The following is a 15,658-nucleotide window of genomic DNA, read 5'->3' as shown; positions in this document are numbered from 1 at the left end:
GAGGGGCATGGGTGGGTGCAGGCTTGTGTACATGTGCACACACACCCTATCTTCATCCAGACCCCACTCACATCCCAGCCCCCACGCAGGTGAGTGAGAGGCTGCAGAAGGGTGGGCTCACCATCAGGGGTGCTGACCTCAGTGGGGACCTTGTCCTACAGGCTCCATTCCATCCTCTGAGGCACGGACTCCACCTGGCCTCCTTCCCTCCCTGGAGACATCCAGGTACAACCCTGAAACCCACTGAGGAGTGGCCCCCTATCCCTGCCGGTCTCAGGAGGTTTGCAGGCCCCAGGAGGGAGTGGGGAAGGGCTCTGGGACCTTCCCTGCCTGAGGCTGTGGGCTTCTGTTGGCTCTGTGGCCCCAGGGCTACCCGCACGGCAGGGCCTGGGCAGAATGAATGAATGAAAGTTGAACTAAGGGATAAAGGTCAGCTCAGTTCCCACTTGCAGGCCTACATCAAAGGCCCCGGAATTCCTCCCATGGTGACGATCCAGGCATGGCACTTTCTCACCCCAACACCCTCCTTCACCTTGTGTGTATTAGCCAGTCATGTCCGACTCTTTGTGACCCCATGGACTGGAGCCCGCCAGACTCCTCTGTCCATGAAGTTCTCCAGGCAAGAATACTGGAGTGGGTAGCCATTCCCTTCTTCAGAAGATCTTCCCGACCCAGGGATCGAACCTGGGTCTCCCACCTTGCAGGCCGATTCTTCACTGACTGAGCCACCAGGGAACCCACAAGGCCACCAACAGAGCTGGCGTGAACCCGCAGGCCCCACTGTGGTCCCATCCTGAAGACCAGTAGGCTGGGATGGCCAGGCTCTGGCAAGGCCCCAGGAACCCACCCGCCCATCTTCGGGGACACGTGGTCCCGAGCAGCCCCTTAGTCCGGTTGGTCCCCGGTGGATGCAGAGGACCCAGCACGGAGCTGCCGTGTAGGGACCCGGCTCCTCTGCTGGTGCCACTGCGTTGAGAGCCCGAGGCCCCGGACAGCCTGCCCATCCTCTCTTCCGGACACCGAGTGTGTGAGCACCAGCCCTGGACAGCCCTGGCCCCAGATTTCACCACACTCAGAAGAGCATATGACAAGGAAACTGTAGTGTCAGCCATGCCCTGGGGGTGGCTGGCCCCCCAGCACCAGAGGATCAAGGCTGTAGAGCCACTGCTGCGGTGGGGGCCAGGCTCTGTGTGAGCTCACTGCCTGAGTGTGACTTTTGCCTTTTAGCACCAACTGGCCTCATGTCTTTATGCAAACTTCTATCTCTGCTTCCAGCTTTTTTTTGCACAAATGTGATGTCACCCCCCAGGAGCACTTCCCACCCCACCCCTTCCTCACCGGGTCTGGAGCCACCCACTCCTCTCTGTCAGATTTCAGCAGACCCCATCACCTAAGACCCAGGCATGCCTCTCAGATATTCACTGATAAACAGACAACATGGCCACCAGCCAGCCAGAATGGCCTCTGATGTAGGGCCACACATTTACTCTTTGGATCCTGGGCTGCGGGGACGTCTAGACTGTTCCAGCAGGTGTCAGCACAGCCAGGTGGAGGGCCTTGGGTATTGACAGAGGGTAGCTGAGGGGCCATGTTAATTTGTTAATGCCAGTCAGATATGTGGTGTTTCTTTGGGGTCTCACCCAGACACTGATACCTCCCCTGGGCCCTGGAGCACCGCAAGATGTGCTGTTTGTGACATCCTGAGCCTGGAACCCCTCAGCTGGATGTTCACACCACTTGCTAAGCCCCTGAGTCCAAGGACTCGAGGCTGACATTTTAAGAAGTGTCACCTTCCTCCCGCACCCTGCTCTAGCCTTGGGACCAAATACAGGCAGGCAGCTCTTCACCCGGACATTTTGTCACTTTTTCTAACTACAGAATCACCCACCCTCATCTAGGCATTTCTGGAGTCACAGCACAGGCACAGTGGTGACCATCCACCCTGTGGTTGAGGACACCGACTTTGTAGAAGGAGAGATTTGGGCTCACACTTCAGCTCTGCCTTTGAGCAGCTCTGCGACTTTGAGCAGCCGACTTGCCTCTGTAAGGCTCTGCTTTCTCTTTCGGAAAACAACAACAAAGGAGTTGTCAGCATGAAGGGATAGTTGTGAAGGTTACACAAGATGCCTAGGGCCATGCCGCATGCCAAGCTCCTGGTGGATGGCAGCTATTAGACGCAAATACATTCTTCAAACAGGAGGGAACGCTTGCCTATTTGCAGCCTGCCCTCTAACTCAATGGAAAAGTGAAAGTGTTAGTCACTCACTTGTGTCCAACTCTTTGCGACCCCATAGAGGGTAGCCCACCAGGTTCCTCTTGTCCATGGAATTCTCCAGGCAATAATTCTGGCGTGGGTAGCCATTCCCTTCTCCAGGGGATCTTCCCAATCCAGGGATCGAACCCGGGTCTCCGGTATTGCAGGAGGATTCTTTACCATCTGAGCCACCCAGGAAGCCCCATTAACTCAATGGATCATGCGCCAATTAGTTTTTCTCTAAGGCATAAATTTTAACAGCCAGTTTTAATAACATCAAGTCCTTACCACTCTGGACATCTAAGTTGTCAGTGAGTTCTCTTACTGTGACCACATTATACCTTCAGAAGCCACAGAGAGTTTCTGTGCTGCTGGGGAGGGGGTTGCTGGCTGCAGGACTCCTGGGACACACAGAGGGTATGGACACAGGAAACTGCAGAATGTGGTATGTCCATAGGCAAGCTAAAGGGTGAGCACTCAGGGCAAGTGAGGTGCTCTCTACGTAGGTGCTGGGTGGTGAGGCCTCTGCCTCTGCCTCTCTGGTGTCTTTCCTCTCCAAAAGAGGAGCTGGACCTTCACACCAGCGGACGGGAGGAGTGGTATAGAGAGAGGTCCCCATGTGAGGCTGAAGGCAGATTCTAGTCCAGCTGGGTGATTTCAGCACCAGCCAGGAGGACAGCAGTCGAGAGCTCTCGTGGAAGGGAATTCCCTGGGAGGGCCAGTTTGGAGGAGGACTTGTGGGGTGGGCTGGGGGTGGTCCCAAGAAGAGGCAGGGAAATCCTCTGTCCACCACGCACAGTGGAGCCCTCCGTGTGGCTTCCCAGCATTCCAGGAAGCCCCAGGGGGAGATGGAGTGCCCCCTCCGGGGCAGGGGGACATGCCATCTCTTCCGCCGCCCTTTCCCAAAATGCATTCATCCAGGACTCACATACAGGAGAGTTCACAGCAGTGGCATCTGTGATCCCCCAAACTAGAAACGACACAGAAGTCCGCCAACAGTCCACCCTGTGTGGACACTTTGCAGCTCAGTCCTACGGTGAAGAGTCATACAGCACAGGGGAATGGATGAGCCGGACAGTCACAGTCAGGCAGATGCCCACCTGCCAGAGTTGGTGGAATGAGCAGGACACAGTCCGCTGTACTGGTTGCAGAAAGCACCCGACGGTCACAGCAGAGGACAGTAATCAGGATGTAAGCCAGGGCAGGGGTGGGGCTGGCAGGGCGATGGTATTCACACGCCCGCTTTATTCATTTGACTGTCATTTTGTATTTTGAGCATGTTTATATGAGTATATTACATTCCAAAGTCAAATGTTAAAAAAAAAAGAGATTAAGACACTTGGTGTCGTTGGACTTTGTGGGACACAATTCAAGGGCCTGGCTCCTGGATGCTGGACCTGGTGACCAGGAATGTGCGCCCTTCCCAGGCTCCTCCTGGGTTCCTGGGGTGAGGGCTGCGACTCACAGCCTGTGGATGGGCCTGGGGATGAAATCTGCACTTTAAACGCCTCAGAGGAGCCAGGCCCCTGGCCGTTTGGGGGCCACAGCAGGATTCCTGTTCTCTGAGCCAGCTGAGGGGCCCCTTTGGGGTCTCTTCCTGAAAGCTAGCCAAGAGAAGGTGTGCCAGCCATGGGGAACACAGCAGCAGCCCCAGCCCAGCAGGAAGCCTGGGGTCCCTGCTCCCTGGAGCCCCCAGGCCCAGGCCCAGGCCCACTCCTTCACCTGAAACATTCATGCCCCAACCGCAGTCCCAGTCTCCCTGCAGGCACACGCTGCAGGAGGCACTCAATTCTGTACACCCTCCTCTCCAGATGGAAGTGGGGGGCCCCCCAGGGAGTAAAGGACTGGTCCACCCCCACCTTCCCCAGGTCTCTGCCTCATCCTGTGGGGCTCCAGAGGCTCAGCAGGCTAACGGGGTCCTTCCTAGCCTGGCCAGCCTGTGCTCTGGGGGAAGCAGGGGTCCTGGGATTTCTTCTCAGGGGTCTCCCTGCTGGGGAAGCTGCATCAGCTGACTTCAGCCCTGCGAGGGGGGACCAGGGGGGACAAGGGGGGACGACAGGGGGCGGGAGAAGTTGGCAGGGCTGTGTGTGTGTCTGTGAGCACCGAGCACGTCTGCGCAGCACGGCAGCCTGCAGAACAGAAGCCTGTGCCGCTGGACCACAGTACCGTCTCCCCCTCCCTCTGTTCCCCTGGAGGAGGAGGAGGAGGCGGGGAAGGCCCCGAGGCTCCTTACCCAGTAAGTTCTCAGCGCTGCAAGTTTCTCCTGGGGGCTGCCTGGGATGGCGGACAGTGGTCCCGGCTGCCCGCCTGGGGGAATGTTCTTTGGAGAAAGGCTTGTGTGCAGGGGAGGAAGAGAAGGAGGTGGGGGACCCCGGGATGCCGAGGTGGCCGAGATGGGTGAGCCCCTGTCTCTGGGGGCAGGGGGCCTTGCCCATGGGGAAGAGGGGCTTCTGGGAGAGCTCTGGGTTCTCCTCCGCCCCCACTCCCCCAGACTCGGGGCTGCTGGCCTCTCCCAGCTGGAGGGAAATGCAGCCTTTGGGATCTTACCGGCCGCTGGGCTCCCAGGGCGAGATGGTCTCCTCCAGGTAAAGTGAAGGGAGGCTCATGTTCAGGAGGGCTCGGGGCTCGGGCGGTGGGGCTCCATGTGTGGGGTGTGGCTGCGGGCGCCCGGGGGCACAGGAACACGGCATTTTTTGTCTCTAAGCACCTGGGTGAATGAGCGTGGACAGTGTGTGTCTGTAGTTGTAACACAGATGCCCGGGTTGTGGGCAAGCTGTGATGTGCATTTTTGTACCCACGTGTGCATTTGGGTCCCTTGTGTTGTTGGTACGTGTGTGTGCGAAGTTGAGTGTGAGTCTGTGTCCGCGCCAAAGTGGGTACACGTATGTGTGTTGGGCTGTGTCGGTGTGTGTTGTCGGATGCGGTGTGCAGGGGGATTTTGTTTCGTGTGTGTTGTGTGTGTCTTGCGTGTGTGCCTGGGTTTCTGTGTGCAAGGAGGGCTCCATTCTGGTCCTGGGTCGGTCGCTTGGCCATCAGGGGCCCAGACAGGACTCCGAGGGAGCTGGCGGGGGCCCTTCTGGCCAGCGACACCTGCGGGATTAAGCGGTGGAGGAGTGGGTGGTGTGTGGTGTGCGTGTGTAGGTGTGTTGTGGGGCTGTGTGGGCCCCAGGACTTCACCTGTTGGCCCGAGTCCCAGCCATGACGTCATTGCTCCATCACCCTGTGATGGGTGGAGGAGGGGAGGCTGACTGATGTTTCCAGAGCTGGGGGAGCAGAGTCCGTGTGCAGCCCCCGATGCCCTGGGGTGCCTGTCTCTTTCGTTCTGCACAGCCCCCTGGGATTGAGCTACTGTTAGGGTCTCCAGGTGTGGAGACTGAGGCCCAGGGGAATTAAAGCCTTAAAGTTAACATTAGGAACAGACGTGGGACAGAGCCAGGCTCCAGGCCCAGAACTCTCTGTGTCTCCTGGTTTTGTGGGAATCTCACTGCATCCCTGAGAAGCAGTTTCACAGACGAGCTGGCCGGGGCTTAGAGATGCCACGTGGCTTCCTAGTGAAAGGACTGCGGGGCGCTGAGCACCCAGGAGGCACTGAGTCGGGGTGCGACACGTGTCCTTCTGGGTTCAGTCTCCTCGCTGTCTCATGCCTTAAGCACGACCATCTGTATTTATGGCCCAGGAGACTGAGGCTGGCAGAGCTGGCGACTCGCTGACTACATTTACAGCAGAGACTAGAAGGAGCGCCCCTGTCGTGTCCTTCTCTTGGCCAAGCAGTCACGTCACGCGGGCTGGGTCCCTGTGTGTCCCCGGGGCCGGGCTCTCGGGAGAGGCAGGTGTTTGTCCAGTGGCACGAGGCACTAGCCAATGGCGTGGACACCTCCCGGAATCCCCCTGCCCCCCAGCGCCTGAGCAGCCACCATGGAGCATGGGAGCAGGCCAGGCAGCCCCAGCACCGTGTCCCTGGCTCCCAGTGAGGCTGTCCTGGGCCCTGCATACAAGGTGGTCTCCGTCTTCCTGGTGCTGCTCCTCGTGTGTGTGGTGGGCATCACAGGCAACACCATGGTGGTCCTGGTGGTGCTGACCACCCGGGACATGCACAAGCCCACCAGCTGCTACATGGTCAGCCTGGCCCTGGCAGACGTCACCGTGCTGGTGGCTGCAGGGCTGACCAAGTCTCCGAGAGCTTGGCTGGGCAGTGGGTGTATGGCCATGTGGCTGCCTGGGCATCACCTATTTGCAGTATCTGGGCATCAATGCCTCCTCCTGCTCCATCTTGGCACTCACGGTGGAGAGGTATGTGCACCCCCAGTCCCCCCAGCAGGTCAGGACTTCCAGGCTGTGATCCTTGGTAAACTGAGGCTGCTCTCCTTTAATGAAGAGGGGTGCTGTGTGAGACCCTGGAGGAGCCTGGTGGAGCGGGGGCAGGAGCCTGGAAGTGGGTTTCTCATCTCACCTCTGCTGCTGACTTGCTGCAGGATGCCAAGGCAACCTGGCACTCCTCGGGCACGGTGTTCCCCTTGGGGATGTGGGCACTGGACTGGACAGTCTCCTGGGCCCGTTCCAGCTCTGAAGTTAACACCTGAGAGGCAGTTCAGCGTCTCAGGATGTAAATGCTGAAGCCCGCTGACTGGGTTCAGTATCAGCTCTGCTTCTTCCCAGCTGTGTGGCCTTTGGCATATTGGCTCAGAGACTTAATGTCTCGTCCAGGGCCACACAGACTGGGGACAGAACCGAGGCCTCTGACTTGCATACGCTGGCCCAGTTCTGCCTCTTGCCCACTGTGCCATCTGGGGTCACAGTGTTCTTGGCCCCTTAGCCCAAGACCTTTGATGGTGGGCAGTAGGAAGCCCGCCAGAACTTGCACAGAGATCAAGGTCTTTGCAGGAGCACCTCTACCTCGTGGGCCTGGCCGGACCTTAAGGGGCTGTGTGTTCTGACTCGGGCCCACTCTCCCCTCTTGAGACTGGCGCCTTGCTCTGCCAGCCCCCGAGGCTGCCTCAACATGGCCACTCCGCTCCCCAGATCTCCACAGCCTCGCAGGTCCACAGTGAAAGGGCCGGTTAAACCATCACATCACATTTGGTTCCTCATCAGGGAATCTGATTGGCCAAGCGCGTCAGGTGTCCCAATGCAGCCCAGTAGCCCAGGAGGGCAGGTGGGTCACAGGACCGCCCTGTGGCCTGCAGGTACAGCGCCATCTGCAACCCGATGCGGGCACAGACTATGCGCACCATGGCACTGGCCAAGTGAGTTGTGGTGGGCGTCTGGGGGACCACGTCCATGTACTGCCTGCTCTGGTTCTTCCTGGTGGACCTGGATGCTGGCGGGTGCCGGGGCCTGCAGTGTGCCTACTGGGTGGCCCGCAGCCTGTACCTGCCCATCTACCTGCTGGACTTCACCGTCTTCTTCCTCACACTCCTACTGGCAGCCACAGTGCTCTATGGACTTATCGCAAGGATCTTATTCCAGAGCACCCTGGAGCACCTGCCACAGCTTGGGGACCAGCGCGGGGACAGTGAGGCCCAGCCGGAGGCAAGAGCCCTGGGGAGACGGCCCTGTGAGCCAGGCAGGGGTGTGGGGGCCAGCTGTCGCGAGGCCAGAGGCTTCCCTTCATTCAGGAAGCAGGTACGAGGTCTCCCGAGGCTGGGGGCGGGTGGGGGCGGTTTGCACAGAGATAGGGCGTTTCGGCAAAGGGGTGAATGGATGGGGCAGGGGGTGCTGGCTCCACCCCTGTTCACCCACTCACTCAGCAGGTGTCTCTGGGCACCAATTCTGTGCCCGGAGAGGTTCTAGGTGCTGGAAGCTGGGGAGAACAGAACAAGATAAACATCCTGCCTTTGGGGCTCATGGTAAGACAAGCAAACACTTGTTCTGCAGAATACTGCCCAGAAGAGAGGGAGTTTAGGGGAAAGTTCGAAAAGGCCTTGCTGAGGTGACAACTGAGTTAAGATCTGAGATTGGCAGCAGGGCAGACCAAGCAGATACCCAGGAAGTGGTCCAGGTGGGGAGAAACAGAGGGGGGGCCTGGTGCACAAATGGTCAGGAAGGATGTGGGGAGTGGGGTGGACACTCCGGGGGCCCTGGAAGCACTCAGCCCTGACTGGAGCAACTCTAGGGGTTCTGAGAGGAGGGACCACATCTCAGGGTTCAGGGGACCCATACACGTTTGCAGCCCAAGACAGGCGTGTACAGGCTCCCACGTGTAACCATGATGGGCACGTGGAGAGGCTGAGGCTGGGGGAGGGTTGAGCAGAGAGGGTCCCTGTGGATGAACAGCTGAGAAGTGAGATGGGGAGAAACAGAGGGGAGACAGAGAGACTGGGGGAGAGGGAGGCAGAGGGACAGACACAGAGAGGGGGAGACAGCAGGAGAGAGAGAGAGGGAGGGACTGGGAAAGAGACAGGGACACAGAGACAGAGAGGGAGACACAGAGAGAGACAGATGAAAACAAACAGTGAGAGGGAGAGGCAGAGAGAGAGGAGAGACAGAGACACACACGCACACAGAGACAGGGAGAGACAGGGAGAGACAGAGGGAAACGGAGAACCAGAGGCACTGAGCGGTCGAGGCCTGCTTGCACTCGGGCTTAGCATGGCCCCAGCACAAAGCTACGGACACACAGGCGTCACATTCCTGGGGCAAAAGAGTGATGACTTCACGGGGGCCCCTCACCCCCACCTCCCCGTAGACCAGTTCCTGGAGGACACTGCAATTCTCCTGACACCACAAGCAGAGACGGAGGCTCAGAGAGGTGAAGGGGACTGGCTGAGGTCGCCCAGCTTAGGCTTGCTGGCCTCAGCACTCACACTCCCACACGCTGCCCCCTGCACTCTGGAGGCAGCAGCAGGCAGAGGCCGAGATAGAGCAGACGAGGGGACCCCCAAGACCTCCCCTCAGCTCTGGAGTCCCCAGGAAGTTCTCTGTGTGGCCAGGACATATGCCCATTCCCCTCCCACTGACCCTCCTCCCTCCCAGAGATGCCGTGACCCTAGGCTGGCAGTGGGAATTTGGAGCCCAGCATGTCCCTTTCCTCAGCCCACCTGGTGACTCACTCCTGAGCTAAAAGAACAGAATGGGGTGCAGAACGGGGACATGACTGTGGCTGGCGGGCCACCCAGGACAGTGGCGCGCACAGACGGGCTGCAGGAGAAGCTGGCTCATGGCGTGCACACTGTGTGACCGCTCACTCTGAGCCTCTGCTTCCTCTTACTGTTTTTTTGTTTGCCTTGAGGCTTGTGGGATCTTAGCTCCCCAACCAGGGATTGAACCTGGGCCATGGCAGTGAAAGCCCCTGAGTTTTAACCACTGAACTGCTGGGAAATTCCCTTCCTCTTCCTCCAGGTGGAGGTGATACCAGCACCACTGGGAGGCCGGCTGCAGGGAATGTAACCCGAGTGCCAGCAGCCACGGCGTCCACTTGGGCTTCCCCGCAACACCCCCAGCAGATGCCTGAGGCGTCGCTCCGGGCATCCAGTCTTTATTTGCTGGGGGTCTGAAAGGTCTGGGGGGGGTGCACCAGGGGGCACAGGGCGGTGAGCATTTACCACCTGAGGCAGGGCTATTCCATCAGTGTGTCAACCAGCACAGCTTTGAATGCCGGCCCTGGGTTCCTGCATGGGAAACGTTTAGTGTAGAGCCCAGTGGGTACGCCGTAGTAATTTCAGTGGTGTCACAATTATGTTCTCATCACACGCGCAGCAAACACATCCTGAGGCAGGAGCCACGGCCTCAGCTTGGCTGCTGGCCCCGCTGGCCCCACGGTGTGAAGGGTGACAGCAGTCACCCACCCAGCCCTCCCGCCCGCGGGCCACCACGATGCTGGTGGTGGTCGTGCTGCTCTTTGCCGTCCTGTGGATACCCTACCGAACGCTGGTGCTGCTCAGCTCCTTTGTGGCCCAGCCCTTCCTGGACCCGTGGGTGCTCCTCTTCTGTCTCACCTGTGCGTGTGCCAACAGTGCCATCCACCCCATCATTTACAGCCTCATGTCCCAGAAGTTCCAGGCGGCCTTCTGGCGGCTGTGCTAATGCGGGGCAAAGGGACCACAGAGGCACGCGGCCGGCCTCAGCACTGCCAGCTACAGTGCGGTCCGAGAGACCCCCCAGCAGGAGCAGACCTGCGGGAGCGAGGTCACTGGCGCTCAGGCAGCTGAGGCCCCACTCCCACAGCAGGGGCCTAGATTCAGCACGGTCTGCGGGCTGCCCTCCCCTGTCCAGCCCCTCCCGCTTCCTTCAGTTTGCTCCCCTGCTGGATCCTGTCTGCTGATGGCTGGCAGGGCCAGGAGATGGGCAGACGCCCCTTTGCCAATGGCTCCCTGAGCCTCCCGTCTCCTCCCCTGAGAGCTCTGTCTCTGGGCCACGATGCAAGAGTGGGGCTGTCTTGGGTCATGAACAGAGCAGAGTGCTGTGTTTTTCTGGCCACTGAGCCATAAACAGGAAGCCTTCCTCTGCCCTCTTGCTCTGAGGCATCCAAGCTCTGCCCTTGAGGAGCCCGCTTTGAGGACCACTGTCCTCTACGTCCAGGGATGGAGGGGAGTTCATGGCTTGGGACAACTAGGCCCCAGGCTTCCTCCTCTCAGGCTCCATCACTTTTCTGGGTGGAACACTGCAGCCAAAGGCATAGACAATTCAGGGGCCAGAAAGAGCCCTTCATCGGGGAGCCAGATGGGTTTCTGCACCAGCTGGTGGGACCGTCACCCGGCCCAACTCTCAGAACCTCAGGCCTGTTTCCTCCCCGCCAATTCCCTGCAGTTGCTCCACGTGGTGAGTGGTTTCAAGGGACGCAGATCAACGATAGTCACCTCTGCTTTGACGCCAAGAACCTGGAGCCTGGACTGAGGGCCATGTGTAGATGGCCAGGACCAAGGACCCTCACACCAGCCCTCAGGTCAAGGACCCTGGGGGTGGCCTCCCCTGTACCACGTGATTTGGCCTTGTACCTGCCCTGTACTACGTGATTTGGCCAGGACCTAGCCTGTTTACCTGCCGGAAGGTGGCAGCTAAGCTGGACAAACTGATGTCCAGCCTTCTGTTAGTGCACATAGCTGTCCACCCTGCTGATCCACCAATAAGGAGAGAGAGCTGGTGTGAGTGGGTGTGGCCATGGTCACATGACAGCCCTGGTCTGGATTACTGCAGCCCCAAGTGAGCCACTGCTGGGCTGCTCCCCCTCCCCACCCACCGCCATCCACCCCTGCTATCCCCCCACACCCCCTAGTGGTCCTTACTGATGGTTGAGGGCTCCGGGCCCTGGGCCAGCCCACCATCTGCAGCCCTTTTACCCCAGCAATGGCCCTGTCAAGGGGGACCTCCAATTGTGTCGGTTTTAATGTATGAGGAAACTGAGGCCAGGGAGACTTTCAGGGGGTCACCTGTCCCCCATGGGTGAGTCACTGAGTTCCTGCCCACAAAGCTCAATAGGACAAAGGCACAGCATCTTGAACTCAGCCCCATTCCCTCTGAGATTATTTACCTTTTGGCCACTGTGATGCTCATTAAAGCAGATTTTCCATGGACATTTGTTTGGGAGGAGGTCAGTGTAAGAGGTGGCCTGAGTGTGACCTCCAGGATGGAAGGAAATGGGAGGGAGTACGTTGGGCAGGGAGAAAGGGCATCCTGAAAGCTGGGGCCATGGTGGGACTCTGTCCCCAGAGAGAGCCGAGGGACAGATGGGGGCTGATGAGAAGATGGGGCCTTGTTGGAGGAAGGGTGCCCTCTCGTTGACCTTGTGGCTGAGCGCCGAGACAGGGGCTGCCTGGGTGTGAGCATCTCCCACGGCTGCAGAGGGCCTTCTGGGCCAAGGTCTTGGTGCTGGTCCTGGCCTTTCTCCACAGCCCATTTGTCACCCTGCACACCTGGGCGGGGACGCTCTGCCCTATCTAAGACAGGGCTCAGTGAGGGTACCTGTCACCAGAGTTCTGGCCTTACCACTGTACCAGTCTCGCTGTCTGAACTGCTCCCTTTCTGTCTTTTTTTCACTGACAGGGAGGTTAACTGTTTATTGTCCCCTACCCAGGACACACATAAAAGTCAGGAAATAAGTTAATTTAGGTACCTTACTTCCCTGCAGATGGGAAAAAGGAACCTGTGAAAGTCAGAGAGGACTTCACAAGGCTGCTGCCCCAACTCCCAGAGTGAGCTGTGCTCCTGGCTTAATTTGACATGCGGCTCTCTGGAGCTCTGTTGGGTGGTCCACAGGTCCCCAAACCTGGCATGCATCAGCCCCTCCCTCTGAAGCCCCTCACTGGCTCCAATTTTTATTTCCCGGTTTTCAGAATAGCAGTTCCACCCCCAGAGAGTGTCAAAAAATAACAGAGCTGGGCTGGGGCCAGAGGTCTGCACACATGGAGTAGAGGGATCAGCTTGTTGGTGGGAGCAGTGCCCTGTCTGGGGAACAAAAGCCAAAAGCTCTGACAACCCACTCCACGCTAAGGGACGTGCCAGGTGGGGGCACCTGGGCAGACGATAGTCCTAGCCCTTAGCTGTGATAGTGCCTGTGACAAGCAGCATCCCTATTTAAGGGGCCAGGACCAGCACTGTGCTCTGGATGGATTTCGCACCAGAGGGGCTAAAAGCAAAGACACTTTGGTGTGTGGACAAGGCACCAGTGGCTGTCTCCCAGCTAGGCCAGGAGGCTGCGGGGACACATGCGAAGCCGGGCCTGCTGTGGCTCAGAACTTGAGCTGTCCCAGACGATGCGGAGTTGCTCTCACCCCGTGGGAACAGATGCAGCAGTTGGAGGTTAGAGCATGTTCTTCCCTGGAACAGGCCCAGAAAATGAGGCCTGGAAAAGGGACTGTGCCAGGGTCCCAGGCCAGGTGTGCCACACAGAGCCCTCGGCTATTGGGACACCAGGTCTGTGCTATTCGGAGATGTCCCAAGATTCTGCTCTCTGCTGAGCCCATGTGGCCCTCGGGGTAAATGCCCAGGGGCTGCTGAGGGCATAGTTCTTGGGGCTGGCTCAGCTCCCTCTCCAGACCTGTGTGGACACCGACTCCCTCCCTCCAGCGGGGGCCGCTGTGGGCTCAGGGCAGTGCTGTGCTTCCCAGCTGGGCTGGGCCCAGGGGCCATGGGCTCCCCTGGGAAATGCTGGAACAGCCAGGGTGTCTGGCTGGGGTCCCCTCTGAGCCTGTGCTCCCAGAAAATAGGGGCAGTTAAGAAGCTTCCCAGGGGACTTTGCTAGCACCAGTGATTAGACTCTGAGCTTCTAGTGCTGGGGGCATGGATTTGATTCCTGGTTGGGGAAGATCCCATATGCCATGTGACATGGCCAAAAAAAAACCCCCAAACAAGAAGCCGGACAAATCTCTTGTTTTTCGAAACATCTTGGGAGACGGTATGCTGCAAAGACTTCCCCGAATGATGTAGATGAAGTTGGTCTACCCTTCCTCAGCAACCCCATGAGACCCCTAGATACTTCCCGGGTTACTTGTCACCAGGCCAGATTTTGCTCCTCCAGCTCATGGTTCTTTGTCTCAAGTTCAATAAGCTGAAATGAGACTCTGTTCCCCTAAAACTAGCAACAGAGAAAAACATTCTCTATTCAGCTGACTGAGAGTGCTCTTACGGCCAAACAGCTGGAGACCAACCATTTGTCACCTGGAGACCACCCTGTCACCTGCAGACCATTCATTTGACAGGAGACCACCCGCCTGTCACCTGGAGACCACCTGCCTGTCACCTGGAGACCACCTGCCTGTCACCTGCAGAACACCACCCTGTCACCTGGAGAGCACCCTGTTACCTGCAGACCATTCCTTTGACACAAGACCACCCGCCTGTCACCTGGAGACCTCTCATCTGACTGGAGACCAGCACCCTGTCACCTGCAGGTCTGTCCCCCCGCGTCTACTCTCTGCATAGGAGCCACAGCAGAGCCACCTGCCAGGGCCTCTGGCCCCCGGCCCCGGGAGCCCTCCCCTTGCCCTGGTTGGGGTTAGGCCGCCAGCGGAGGCTGGGCGGGTCCTGTGTCTCTCTGAGCCCCCAGCCCCGCCACTCCGCACTCACGCCCCGCCAGCTGTCCTGGCAGGCCCCGCGCTCCCTGCGTCCGCCTGCGGGTCTCAGGCGCCTCTCGGCCTGCGCGGTGGCCGTCGGTGATCACAGGGCTGCTCGGAGCCAGCGGCTCTTAGGGGATGACCCAGGAACTCCTGAAGTCGCCATCGTGCAGGTAAGACACATATTTGCAGTTTCTTGAGCTTTGCGTGTGGACATGAAGGGCTCTTTGCAGTTTTTGAGGCCCCGAGGGTCATTCCAATGGAGCGACCCCCATGTAGCTGAGGAGACACTGTTCTCGGCTTCTGAGCGGGCAGCTCACCCTTTGGGTGTTGCGTCGTTGCAACCAGCCAGTTGGTGGCCCCCCAGCCCTCCCCCACGCCCCCCACCGAACTGGTAGGCCTGTGTAGACATAAGTGCCTTTCTGCTCCTTTAATTGCAGGCGGGGCAGGGCAGGAATAACGGGACTCCCCTCCCCTGCTGGGTTCCATGGGTGCAAAGTGTCAGCGCCTGCCTCCCACCGCTCACCCCCATCACAGATGCACAGCACTTTGTCCTCCTCCGACTCCAGGCAGCTTCAGACCTGCCGCCCAAGGCGTCTGGAGCTGCCACTGGTCCTTCCGTGTGTCTTTGGGAGGCTCCTGTCCTCCTGAGCCTGCATCTCTCTCCTCCTCCTCCCTGTGAGGTCAGGGCCTCTCAGGCTCTCCCGCCTCCACCTGACTGAGGAGCTGGGCCCCTGGCCTGGACCATAGGTGCCTGCTGGCTCTGCGCGAAAGGAGGAGAGATGGTGGCGGAGAATAGGGCCCAGGAGGAGCGGCCCCTCTGGGCCAGGCCACTCTGCTCGGCCTGGGCTTCCAGGTGTTCTGTGCAGCTGGCCCAGCGAGGGTGCTGATGCCAGGACCCTGGCCCAGAGGGGACACGGTGACTAAGGAGAAGTTGTCTGGAGGTGTGGCAGTTGCCATACCTGGTGCTGGGGGTGGCTGGGAGTGATGCCACCGAGGTGGTCCTCAGAGTGGGGGCGGGGTGCTGAGGCCTTGCTTAACCTTTAACCCCTCCTGTGGCTGAGCAGGGGTGGAGTGTGCCAGTTGGGATACTTGGAGCCTGGTTTGAGCGCTGCACCTAGCAGAGGAGGGCCTGGGGTCAGCAGGCAATGGGAGAGGTGTCTGTGGTCCACATGAGCCTCCCAGACTCCCTGACGTGGCTCCCCAACTTAGAGCTTGGGGGAAGGGAGCCAGGGAGAAGTCAGGGAGGTGGGGGGTTAGGGGAGCTGTGCTCTGGTTAGAATAGCCTGGAGCCTGGGATACCAAGGCCCACCCCCTCATCTTCAACTTGGAATGATCCTCACGCTGTCCCTGAGGGTAAAGGGGGTGAACTGTGCTTTGTCTGCCCTGGAGGGTGCCAACTGTGGGGGCTCCACAG

General features: G+C 59.2%; 1 pseudogene; it reads left to right on the top strand.

The window, feature by feature from the left end:
- The first annotated feature begins 6,169 nt into the window (after positions 1 to 6,169).
- LOC101106540 (thyrotropin-releasing hormone receptor-like) lies at positions 6,170 to 10,276 on the top strand (annotated as a pseudogene).
- Positions 10,277 to 15,658: the final 5,382 nt, after the last annotated feature.

The sequence above is a fragment of the Ovis aries genome, chromosome 14 (assembly GCF_016772045.2).
Source record: "Ovis aries strain OAR_USU_Benz2616 breed Rambouillet chromosome 14, ARS-UI_Ramb_v3.0, whole genome shotgun sequence".
NCBI classification, from domain to species: domain Eukaryota; kingdom Metazoa; phylum Chordata; class Mammalia; order Artiodactyla; family Bovidae; genus Ovis; species Ovis aries.
Note: the sequence above shows the minus strand (reverse complement) of the source record. Positions and strands in the feature narration are given on the sequence as shown.